The sequence below is a fragment of the Panicum virgatum genome, chromosome 4N (genome assembly GCF_016808335.1).
Source record: "Panicum virgatum strain AP13 chromosome 4N, P.virgatum_v5, whole genome shotgun sequence".
Classification (NCBI taxonomy): Eukaryota; Viridiplantae; Streptophyta; class Magnoliopsida; order Poales; family Poaceae; genus Panicum; species Panicum virgatum.
The window spans coordinates 6,873,630-6,886,449 of record NC_053148.1 but is presented as its reverse complement, the minus strand read 5'-3'; positions in this window follow the sequence as shown (position 1 = coordinate 6,886,449).

The following is a 12,820-nucleotide window of genomic DNA, read 5'->3' as shown; positions in this document are numbered from 1 at the left end:
TGCCTGTCTGATGAACTGTGGTAAATGATTATCCTACTTGCAATTTGAATATAGCTGATCTTTAAATCATATACTGTAAATTTCAGGGAAAGGCAACGGAAACTCACCTTTCCAGATGAGATCTCCAGTGATGAAACTGCAGTTCCTTTGATAAAAGCAACTCCTTTTGAAGTATAGTAGTTCTAGTGGTATTTAGTAATTTTTCGATGTAAATAGATGACCAGCTAACAATGAAAAATCAAATAAAATATTTTTTCATTTAAACAAAGGTAAGAAAAAGAAGATTGTCTGTACATATATGTTCTAACTTCTAAGCACTGATCTGCATATAAGAGTCATAGTATTCAGGCTTTTGATGTTCATCAAATGATAATATCAGTTTTCATGTTTTACCGTTACCACTTATTGAAAGTTTGAAACATCACCCTCCACCAAAGAGAAAGGCGAGGCGCATTCTTACCCTTTTATGTTTAGCCACTCTCCTTTTTGTTCCCTTTCCTTTTTCTATTAGCCGTGCTTGTTCCTTTTTTTCTTTTCCTATTAGCCGTGCATTTTGAAATGATGTGTGTTTTGATTGTCAATTTCTCTCCGACCAAGATCAGCACTAAGACGTATGGAAAATCATTGTGCAGAGGGGACAGTAAGCACTGATGTTGTGGACTTAATTTTTAATTCATTACCTGTATGGTACATTTTAATTGCTTTCCGTCTAATAATAATTTGATAACTTCATTAGAAATAGGTTGAATTCCATTTAGGAAGTGGCCACAATAAAACATTAAAACGCACAACTGTTTTTTTTTAACTAAAACGTTTTGTTTGAGTAAGGAATTGGTGCTCGTGGTATAAGAGGGCGAGGGGTGAATTAGACAAACTAAAAGTCTTAAACTATGGCTTCAACTAAATTGCACAAAATATAAACTAGAACGTGCTATCTAGATGTGTAATTACGGTTCATCTAGTGTGAAACCCTCGTCGTAAAAGAGTTTTGCAATCTATAGCCAATTCTAGCAAGATACTACGCTAAGAATGTAAAGGCATTCAAGTTGTAAGTATGAAATGCGGAAACATAAAGAAGGGGATGAGAGAAAGCGAACTCTCGACACAATGATGCATTCCGTGGTACCGGTAGGCACTAAGCCACCTCTAGTCCACGTTCTTGAAGCACTCAATTAAAAGTATCGCTTCTTGGCTACCCAATCTTTTCCGGGGACCCTTGACTTGCCACTAAGGTTAGGCCACCAAGGCTCACGGCAAGTATCCTGTCATCTTAATCCTGCTTTCCACTAAGGAGCTTTTCCACGAAGGATGGGGATCTCCACGCCCCCCGCACAAAGCTGTCGTCGCTGCTCCACACCAAGCCAGAGGATCGATGACTTGCCGGCGAGCCACCAAAACTCCAAAGGAGCCGGTACACCGAGTACAAGTTGTGGTTCACTCCTAGACCAGCACACAAGGCACAACACCTTGCTATCACACTCTCTCAAGAGCTAATCCTAACACTAACACTCACAAAAGCTTGTACTAAACCTATAGATTTGATCAATTGGCTCTTGGATGGCTTGGAGAACTTCTCTGGTATGTGGGTAGCTTCGCACGAACTCCAGCAAACCCAAATGATCCAGAGTTAGGCGTATATATAGGCCACCAACTCAATAGAATTGTTGCTCCAATGGCTAGTAGAAACACAGAGTTGTCGGTTGAACCGATGCTCTGTTTGGAGGGGTGTCAGTTCAACCGGTCACCCTACTCAAATGAATATAGCTGTTGGATCTGCACTGACATGCCAGAAGTATCCGTTATACTGCTGATATCATTGCACCGACGCTATGACCGACACACCGTTGGTTCAACCAGTACTGAAGACTTTTCTCCTCGTTGCTCAACATGCTCTATGGACGATGGCAACACCATGCCAATGCACCGCCACAAGTGTCGGTTTAACCAGTACTGTAGGTTTTTGTGCTTGGTCTACTGATCGTTGCATCAATGCCTCTGATTCCCAGTGTCGGTTTAACCGGTCGTGGTGGTTCTTCTTCACTTGGCTTCCGCACTGCATCTTCCAATGAACCGACGTGTTATAAACACATAGTGTCGGTTTAACCGGTGTATGCATTCCACTTCCACTTGTCCAATTCATCGTAATTATCATTTGAACACCTCAAATATATAGTTTCACTGTGATTTGGATATCTTGACAGAGTTTTGGACACTTTGACTACGAGTTGGACTATATATATCCATGGAACCTAGAAATCTACAAATGGGATCTCACAAATGGGATCTCATAAACTGGTTAGTCCCATTGATTATGTTGTCACTCCATCACCAAAATTACAAATATGATCTAATGGGGCCATGTTCCATACAGTATGATAGCTTTCATGACAACTGATACTTGCTACCTTGGCTGTCATTTTTCCTGGAAAATAGCAGCAAGAGCATTGGCAATTCAAACAGGGAGAAGTAAGAATTGCACATTATTTTTAGCAAGGATTCTTTAGGAAATGCACATTGAGAAATAGTGAATTCACCACCGTGACAGCTAACAGGGCAGCTGGAATTTCTGCTCTTGGATGTTGGCTGTCTATTTTCTAGCTGTATTTCGCTACTATTATTACTAGCCAAGATATTTCCCTATGCTTGTTGCTATCATCCTTCCGAGTCTGATATCCACATCTCCAAGACCATTTTTCACCTTCCACTCAAGTAACTTTTCCTCGGTCGTTTTCTGGCATCTGTAAATATCGTTCAGCTTGTCAACTCAACAATCAACACAACTCCCGCTGACAAACTTAACATGAAACGCGGCACTGTGGGCACATCTAGCAGTCTAAGAGAATGACGTGTACCACTACAACACATATTATCTTCCGTGACGAATATCTCACGACAGTTGATCAAAACGTCATTAGACCATTTCGCTTCATGACATTTTGTTGGGGGGCAGTATGATTTAGTGACGAAAATATAGTGTTCATCGCTAAAATCAAGTAGAAATCATCATAAACTGTAACGACCCAAGTATAAGTATCATGTTAAGCATTGCATCATGAGCATTCTTGTTAGCATTTATAAAAAAATTGTACTTAATTTGAATGCATCTGAATTTAGTTTTGAATTACATGCTTTGTGAAGCGACTTGTATTTTTATTATATGACTTATGTTGGGAGTTATTTTGATAAAATACTACGTTGAAAAACTTGAATTTAGGTGATTTTTCCCAGATTTTAGGAAACATCTTGAAGCCGAACATCTCTGACGAAAACCTAAAACTAGAATTCCGGGAAGAATTTTCATTTCAAATCTATAGTATCTTTTCTACCAATTCCAAGCAAAATGAGTTGCTCTTGATCTCTAGTCTCAACAAAAAAAATTGGTGATTTTTGAAGGCTTGGAAGATCAGTTTTGGAGGAGCAAAGGAAGAAGTTTATGTAGAGAACCAATATGTTACATGACTTTCTTCTCCATACTGTCTTTCTTCCTCGACGACTGTCCGCGAGAAGCACTTTGTGCGTGTCGCCTCTGCAGAGAAGCTGTGCCACATATCCTCATCGGTCCCACTGATGCCCACCACCACCAGTGCCCCCTCCCCTCCCTATTGCCTCTCTTCCCCACAGAACACTCCTATCCTCTCCCTTGCTCTTCCCCAACCAAGCTATGTAGGGAGAAGAAACTTTTCCTCAACAAACCCACCACATCCCTACCGGAGTTCGCTGGAAGATCAACGGATGCCGACGAGCTCCTCCATCACCTCGACCATCTTTTCCTCATCGAAGTCCTAGGGGAAGACCATCCCAAAGCTTCTCCTTCATCTTCCCCAAGCCCTCAAGGATGAACTCAACCCGATCTACACCAACGCCACTCTACTCCAACAAGTGGCCCCTTGCTCATGCTCTACTCGTTGCCGGTGAGCTCCCCTTACCAATCACCTTCCTTCCTTTACCCTCAATCAAGCTCTCTGGCCCATTCATGGTCTTTCACCATTGATGACCTAGAGCTTTAGAAACTCCATGCATGTCAAATCTTCTAGCCAAAACAAGTTTCTCATGTCCTTAGGAATCTATAGGAACAAACCGCACTCAAAACCGATACAGGAGGTGCAGCCGGCGACCTCGCCGGTGAGCCTCGGCCGACGAGCAGACAGTCCACGACCTACGGTCAGACAGTCCGCGACCTACGGTCAGACAGTCCGCGTGTCGTGGCCTCCAACACCGAGCCTTTGCACAAAAACACGACCTCAGAATTTTCTACAACGGACAGTCCGCCATTCACCTCCGGATGGTCCGCCGTTCACTTCCGAAGTCCACACAGAACCGTGTTGTTTCTGGAACTCATCCCGAACTCGTACGGCAGACGGTCCGTGCAGTACTATAGCAGCGCAGTAGCAACCTTGTTTGTTTAAGTACATATACATGCACCATCTTGCATAATTCATATAAAATTGAATATAGCTCTGATTGATGCGAAACAAAATTTGCTGGTTTTGTCTTGATGTTCTCCACCTATTAAAAATATGTTTGCTCTCAAAATAATTATAATAATTTTCCATTATCAAACATGTGTTTATCTTATTAATTCTCTATTAGTCCAAAAATTATGAAACCAATTTTGCTAGCTTCTTTATGATGTGTACTAACCGTTAGACATGTTGTTTTGTGAGAATCATTTATAGATTGGTACAATTTAATCTATATTTGTTTAGATCTAGTTAACTAGTAAATTGCATAATAGATATACATGTGCCTCTAAAATTGTGAGTCCAACTTGTTTACTTAGTTCAACCTCTATCTACTATTTAAAATTAATAACACCTATGCAATAGTTGTATGTTCATGTAGTTTCTAATTTATTATTTACGAGCTTGTTCCCTAGTTGAATGCATGGTTAATTAGTTTATGATGCTCTTCTAAAATCATGAAACCCTCTTGTTAATTACTTATGGCCATGATATGTTGTTGTAAATATTAGCTTTCATTCGATGTTTTTAGAAGGATACAAATTTGAATATATTTGTTCTAGGATTAATTTACTTGCAAAATGCCTAGTGAATCACTTGTGCTCATGTGAGCTATCAACCTTTCTCTGATAATTAAAAATAAATATGATATGCATTAATGGTTAGTAACCTCCATGAAATAACTTATATTAATGATGTTTATCTTAATTAAGTAGAACATGATTTGCTATCTTCTCTTTTGTATAATGATGATCTTGCCTTAACTAAAATGTGATGTTGCTAGCAGTTGCCCATTAACTTGAACTGTCTAAAGTTGACTACACTAATGTTATCAACTTGTATGAGCATACTCTAGACTCTCGCACTCTATGTTGATAGCAATAATAAACTAACTTACAGGATTGATGCTTCATGTTGTGACCAGTTACTTGTTTTTAATTTATGTGATGACTAGTAATAGCGCAACTAGTTTTATGGCATCCTCATGTTACAATTTGTCTTGTAGAGTGTGTGCTTGTATGAATAATTGTTTTGCATCTCCACCCTATGTAATGTCTGTGTATCCTAATTTTCCTCTTTTAATTGCTTGCTTTATGACCTTGAATCATGTTAGTCTTTACCTCATAAGTCATTGCATCTCATAAGCATATGCATTCGTAGCATCTTCTCTAATTCATACATTTGTCTACTTTCTTAGAGAATGCCGTTCTAGAGTGTCGCGGTTGTGGAGTGCCCAGGCAGGTACCTATGTATCTCAAACCTTACTTTGAATTTTTAATTTGTTATTATAAATTATTGTTTGTGCATGGGCTTAACCCTACCTAATTCATAGGATATATGTAGAATCCATTTGGCATGTTTTCCCTTATAGCTCTAGAATAAATTACACTATACTTCTCGAATTAATTTGCTTAGCCATGCTTAGCTTACGATAGAAGTCGAGAGATGGCAATGTCACCTTCACTCGCGAGCTATATGGTGTTTGCTTAAATATACTAGAGTAGATGAGAAAGATTAAAACATGAGCAAGATATGAATAATGGATCAAGACTTGAGCAAGTGTAGTAGGGCCATGTTGGAAGTGGAATCCAAATGGTTTAGACTTGCTTGAGTTGGTTAAGGACTGATGCGTCATCGCTTTGATATTTGAGCATATTTCCGTACAAACCACATCTTTTACAATGGGAGCGTAAGCTCACTAACATACGCGCACCCTTCACTGAGCGAATTCGGCGCGGTTTGTGATGGGGGTGTAGTCGGCAGTTCCGTTGCACCTGTGTAGGATCAAGAACACTGACTAGAGGGGGGTGAATAGGTGGTTTAAAAAACTAAAACCACAAACACTAGAGAAATTTAATTAGTAAAACAAGAGAGCCCTATGTCTTACTACTACTACCTCTAGTTTGGGTTCCGTTGCACCTGTGTAGGATCAAGAACACCGACTAGAGGGGGGGGATGAATACTCGGTTTAAAAAACTAAAACCACAAACACTAGAGAAATTTAATTAGTAAAACAAGAGAGCCCTATGTCTTACTACTACTACCTCTAGTTTGGGTTTGCAACCTAGAATGACAAGATAAATTACAATCTCTAGTAAGGTAAATAGCCCAAAGTAAATGAACTAAACAAGATAAGCAAGAGAGATAACCGAGTTTGACACAAGAATTTATCCCGTGGTGTCGATGACTTGCCGGTCACCCCTAATCCATGTTGAGGTGGATTCCAAGAGTCAACCGCTCCTCTATCAAGAACCTCTTGATCTTGAGCCGGCTTGAATCAAGTAACCGCTCCACACCTCGATTCCACTAGAGTTGCTCTTCACCACTCTGGTGAGGTGAGCACAAGACCTCTCACATCGGGGCTCCTCAACAATCTTCTTGGAGGTGCTCCACGAAATCCACTTCTCCAAGCCGTCTAGGGAGTGGCAACTCCCAAGAGTAACAAGTCGATGACGCTTGCTTGAAGTTTTCCTAGTGCCACAAAGCTCAAACTCTTGATGCAATGCACTAGGATGCTCTCACACTCTCAAGAATGCAATTTCTAAGCAAGTGTGTGTGAGAGGGATGGCTCAGCTCTAATGTGTCAAGAATGTAGTCCAAATGGCCAAGAGAGCCTCCCAATGGCCGGGCATTGGGTATATATATAGACATCCCCTAAAAAACTAGCTGTTACACTCTTTTCTGCGAAATCGCGGACCGTCCGCGGTTCAAAAACCGGACTGTCTGCCGTTATAAACTAGTGAGTCAGAGTGCAATGATTGTGTGTCAGAACTAGCCATTACAGCCCTGGCGGACCGTCCGCGCCCCAGGGGCGGACCGTTCGTGGTTATAAGTTCTTCACCACCAGAGACGAAAAACGTCTCTGGTACATTTTGAAAATGACCGGCGGACCGTCCGCGCCCCAGGGGCGGACCGTCCGCCGTTCAACCTTGGAATCCACCAGAGACCAAAATGCCTCTGGTACAAATGTTAAATGGCCGGCGGACTGTCCGCACCCCAGGGGCGGACCGTCCGCCATTCAGACCTTCAGCCCAACCAGAGATGCATCGTCTCTGGTACAATTTTGAGTTAGAGGGGCGGACGGTCCGCGCCCCAGGGGCGGACCGTCCACCCTTCATTTTTCAGCTCCACCAGAGGCAAACAACATCTCTGGTACAAAATCAAAATGTACGGTGGACCGTCCGCGCCCCAGGGGCGGACTGTGCGCCCTTAGTTAGTCAGCACAAGTTTTGAACCCATTTTCAAATCTTTTTGAAATGTCCTTAGCCCTCATGCATGCATCTAGACATTTTGAGTAAAATGGCACTAAAGACCCGTCAAGCACGAGTACACGACCCCTCTTGATAGTACGACTATCTATCCAACAAACCCAATCACTTTTCATCCACTAATCGCCTTGTGACCGGTAAAATGCAAAAGCCCTATTTGATACCTTTGCCTTGAGCCCAAGCTTTGCACATCATCTCCAAAACTCCATATGATCAGTGGCGAATCCAGAAATTCTTAAAGGGGGGCTGATTTCTTCTTTCCTCTCTTCTTCCTCTCCTTCTTCCTCATCTTTTCTTCTCCAAAATGAAGGGGGGCTCCATGGTGTTTTTGGGTCTAGGGGGGCTGGAGCCCCCCTAGACCCACTGCTGCCTTCGCCCCTGCATACGATCACAATCAAATCCTTTTCAACTGTGGATCAACTTATGCTCATTATCTCAAATGAAATTGTTAATCCACAAACCGTTGTCATTAATTACCAAAACTCGAAATAGGGGCCTAGATGCTTTCAACCTGTCCATCCTGGCCGTTCGTCTCAGCGTTGGGGATGGGTATGCGAATGGTTGACATGTGAATCGTTGCTTACGGATCAACGGGTCATATGTCCTATGGTCTCATGTCGTGTGTGGGAAAAGTTGTACACCCCTGCAGAGTATATAATCTATTGCAATAGCCGTGCTCTTGGTCATTGAGCACGCTCTTGTACTTTGACTTTAATGTAGAGTTTCGTGAAGAGCTTTTGGAAGATTGAGCTCATGATTATATGATCACTTTACTTATGCAATTGTATTGGTGCTTGATTTAGAAATATTAGATGCCATGTCTTTTGCTTATTCACTTGACAACTATGCTCGCATTTTTAGATATCAATATTAAAACTTGACTAGCCTCCTGCATCCACCAAATGTATAGTATTATGGATAAGTTCTGCAAGTATGAAATGTACTTACGGTGTTGTCGTTAAGTTGTTTTGCAGGTTTACTTCTAGGAGTGATGGCCACGTTCATCCCGCCGGACCCGGCAATGTGGATGTACGGTGGAAGTCACCCAAAGCTTATGCAAGTGGTGTCTTGGGCAAGGACACCATTTATTGCTACTTAATACTCTCTAATTTTACCGCTGTGGATACACTTTAGTTTGTAAAGAACCTTTAAATGCTGAAATTTCTCATGTTTAGTTGCTTGTTTTATAGTTAACTTCATGAGTTTTTGTAAGATAATTAAGACTTATAACTAAAAGTTTAAAATTTTGCTCTCATATGTATCCTTGTGATGGTTGCTATGACGTGAACAAACAATATGCGAGTTGATCCTGGGCATTGCTCAAGGCGCATACCGGAGACTACCGGGATTATTTCACTTAAGCTAAGTTGATCAATGGATTATGACCCAGTTTAGTCGGGATAATTTGGGTAGTTCCTCACGCAAACGAGATGAAGACCATATCGTGATTTGAATTTAATTTGTCATAAAAGTCAACCTAGTGAGGAATTAGATTAACAGGTTTAAAATTAAAAGAAAATTGGTGTTGAGGGATAAAACAGCATACATCAAGCTCAAGTAGTAAATATCATACCACTGCACCAAGTGCTTGACTCTGATAAAAACTGGTATAATTTTCTGAAGTACCAGACATTACCAGGCCCGGGCCGGCAACCTGGTAGCCCATGACCTGAACTAACCCTAGTAGCCCATAACATGAACTAAATATTTGACAAAGAGTTATGACTAGTGGCCATCAACCAAACATGCCTTTAAGCATGGTAAAAGACAGTCGCCATAGGCCCATAGCTAATATTTATATAGACATAAAAACACTGATATAAACATTGTATCCCCAGATCAAATCTCACAAGTCCTTACGTAAAACATTGCATCCCAGATATCCAGTTTACAAATTCAAAACACAACCCAAACATCCAATTTAAGAATATATATTTCTAGTCTAGATAAGATAAACGTTCAATCCAACGGAAAGATGCCAGCATACGGCATCCTCGTACTGTTGTGCCAAGCGATGAATGCATGATCTCTTGGGTGTTTAATGCGCTTGCTGCAAGCGTGACGGCGGTCGTAATCCATGTCCTTCCTTAGCGGTTCCTTAATGTCTCTCACCATCTCATTACATCCACCTAAAAAAGGCATCATGTCCAAACATTATTCAAATATAAACAAACCAAACGCACACATAGCAAACAAGGGCCCTAAACCATACACACTAATCTGTCCTGAACCACCACCAGGAGAGGCAGATAGAGAGAGAATGTAAAATGCACGCATCTTTAAATCATACAAACAATGGCATGTTCGGTTTAATTTGCGACAGTAAAAGGTTAGGCACATGCCAAAGCTCTGGCATGAAAATATTTGCAACATAGAGCTATTAGGTTGGTTACCATGATGTCAAACTAAATTGAGTTCTGGCAAACTGATACCTGCCACAGTTGGATAAACATGTAGCAGCTGTTTAGTTTGTAAACTTTGTAGCGAAGTATCACCCAAAGGGTGAAGAATATGCAGGAGCCTAGGCAGGAAATTGATTAGAACCTCATGTAGAATTAACAGAGATATAAAGATGTTCTAGAGAAAGATTCAGTGAGAAGAGAATGAAAGGGTAAAGATGATGCAGGTGCCCATTTTTGCTCTATTTGTCTACCAAACCTGTACAGGTGCGCAGATCGGCGGATGTTGGTGGTTTTCTCAGCTGGTTTATTCTAAAAACCGCCTGGTTCAACCTGGTTCGAATGGTTTTTGGGCGGTTCGATTGCAGATCAATCTTTTATCCAGACCGGACCAACAGGTTCGTTGGTTCATGTAGTTTCCGATCGAACCCCGGTCCGATCCTAATAAATAGGTTCCACACAAGATATAGGCCCTGTTTGGGGAGCTTTCTACAGCTTCTACTACTCCAACCAGCTGGAAAAGCTAGAAGCTCCCCCCAAACAGACCCACTTTTCCCAGTAGCTAGTAGATCCAAAAGCTCAGTTTTGCCTAGAAACGAAAAGCTCGGCGAGAGGAGCTTCCCGAGCTTGTGCCCTTCAGCGTTACAGACCTCCCCACGGAACTTCAATGAAATTACCCGCTTTTGCCACTGGTATATAAGAAAATTTTCCCCTCTCCCTCTGTCTCGTGCTGCGCCCCCACCCCCCTCTCGAGCGACTGAGAGGGTCGCGCCGCCCCCTCCCAAGCGACGGATCAGGGCGCCCAACGCTCAGGTTGCTGCTCCGTCGCTGCTCAGGGCGGCCGGGCGGCGCAAGGCTGCCTCCCCGACCCCGACTCCAGATCCAGGAAGAGAAGGCCCTGTCACAGCGCCCCAGGTCTGCTGGACCTGCTCGCCCCCCCCCCTGCGGAGCGACAGAGCTCCTTGTTCCGGCGGCTCGCAGCTCCGGCCAGCGGCCCTTCACTTGCGACCTTCTCTCCGGCCGACGGCCCAGCTGCGTCGATCTTGGAGGTCGCATCCAAGGTAAGCACACATTCCTTCCCACACTAGTTTTAGGGATTTATGCCTAGGGTTTGGATTTGATTAGTTCATGACTGAAAATTGGATGTGCGTAGGTAGAAATATGGGTCTGAGTACTTGTATGTTGCTTATTGTTGGAGTAATTTTGTTAGTATAGATGGAGAAAGGGAAGGTGAAGACACCAAAAGCAGTATGGGATGCATATGCAACCAAAATATTTTGTCAGATATGTAAAGAAGAAACTCTAGCTGGGAATAGGCCAGGGACTACTTTGAGTTCCATTGGGTACAAGAACCTTGAGGAAATTTTTTTGCTATCACCAAACGACACTACCCACATGGAAAATTGAAGAACAAATGGGATGCTTTGAAGCCACAGTACAACTTGTGGTTGGAATTGAAGAGGGCTGCAACCGGTCTTGATTTCAATGTTGTAAAGGGAACAATTACAACAAGTGATGAATGGTGGGAGGAAAAGATAGCGATAAGCAAAACCAAAAGTTATTTATTTGTTTAACCTTTCAAAACCAAGTTGTGATAGCTAATACATATGACTTATTTTCCAGGAAAACAAGAAATATGCAGCCTTTCGTGAAGCACCTATGGACAACCTAGATGAGCTTGAAGTTATGTTTCAACACATCAATGTGACAGGTTTGTCTTCGGTCATTCCAGGAGTTCAAAAAACAACAGCTCTCATTGATGTTGGTGATGATAGTAATGACAACGAAGACAATGGACATATTAGACAGGATGCAAAAAAGGAAGGAAAACATAAAGCTATTGCTGTTGATAATCCTTTTAGCCCTAAGAAGAAGGGTAGGAATCCTATGGTTAAGCAAGTGTCACGACTTATCGATGTGCTGGCTACTAGTAAGAGCAAAAATGACGAAAAGGTTGAAGATGACATCATAGAGCTCATGGATCAAGCTATCAATGCAGGGGCTAGGGAAGGGAGTGATGAGCATTTTTTTGGCTACCCAACTCTTTGTTAAGCGTGAAAACTGTGTTTTCATAACTAAAACGGGCTTCAGGTGGAATTTGAAAACATAATCTTCGTAGTTTTAACCAGCATAGAACACAACAAGCAGCGGGTCCTTGCCCATCCTTCTTACAGCTTCAATTAACTGTTCCTCATGAACTTTTCCTCATTTAGGGCAAAGAAGAAGTCTGTTTCAGCCAGTCCATATAATGTGGGTTATGGATTCTGAAAGAGAATTACAGCAATATTAGACCCAAGAAAATTTTATTGTGTGGAAATGCACATCTAATTTCATAGATAAGATAACTCAAAAAATAACCCTATAAAGATAAAATAACTCATAATTGTGAATTGCTAGTAGTGCATATTAACTTTTGGAATCAATAGTACCAGGATTGGACAAGATGTTCTCCCTGACATTTCAGCGCCAAAGTTGGTAAATGCTTCGTCATTTAGGAAACCGCCCCAATCTAAGTTAAAAAACTAAGCAGAGAAATGTATTTCGCCTGGCCCTGAAATCTCTCTTTCTGGGTCATCTCCTCGGTGTCCTCCTACTCTTCTAATGCATACTGCTAGTTTCCGATGTGTGCTGCTCCTGAAGAGTATTATAATTTGAAAGTGCATAATAATTTGAACTTAGGGGCTAGTTTCCG